We start from the raw sequence: 607 nt of genomic DNA, 5'->3' as shown, positions 1-607 counted from the left end.
GACCCCTTTAATTCCTTTTTTTACGTAAAAAAAATTTTCCTTAACCATACTAGGTGACTAGTAAATTGTTAAAAGCCCACCCCTTAAAAAACACATTGATTAAAAACATACAAGCCCCCTTTTCCCGTCCTTCCCTCAAGATCAAAAAAAGATAAGGGGGTAGTTACTTACACGCCGATCCCCCCAATGCGTCAAAGGGGAAGAATAACTTTTTCCGTCCTTTTCTATCGTGAATTTTTCCATTTTCCCGGCCCTTTATACGTAGGGGAACCCGGAGCACCTCAGAGTCACATTTAATTTGAAAAGAAATTCAATGGGTATGTATTTTCTTGGCAAATTTTGGGATAAGTACGCCTTTTGTGGCGGAAATCGGGATTTTGATTCTGTAGAAGGTAGAGTACCTTCGGAGAGTTTGAATAACTATGGGAAATCCGAAGTCAACGTGAGACGAAGAAGGAAGTGAAGTCAGGAGTGATAATCTAGAAGATGATAACAACATGAAGATATATGTCGGCATCTGAGGCCTTTGCAGCACAGTGAGCACGACTGCCTTCCTCTCGCATACAACACTGAGAAAGCTCTTTGAAAGTAACCCAGAAATATTAAA

The sequence above is a fragment of the Penaeus monodon genome, chromosome 34 (assembly GCF_015228065.2).
Source record: "Penaeus monodon isolate SGIC_2016 chromosome 34, NSTDA_Pmon_1, whole genome shotgun sequence".
NCBI lineage: Eukaryota > Metazoa > Arthropoda > Malacostraca > Decapoda > Penaeidae > Penaeus > Penaeus monodon.
This window is presented reverse-complemented; position numbering follows the sequence as displayed.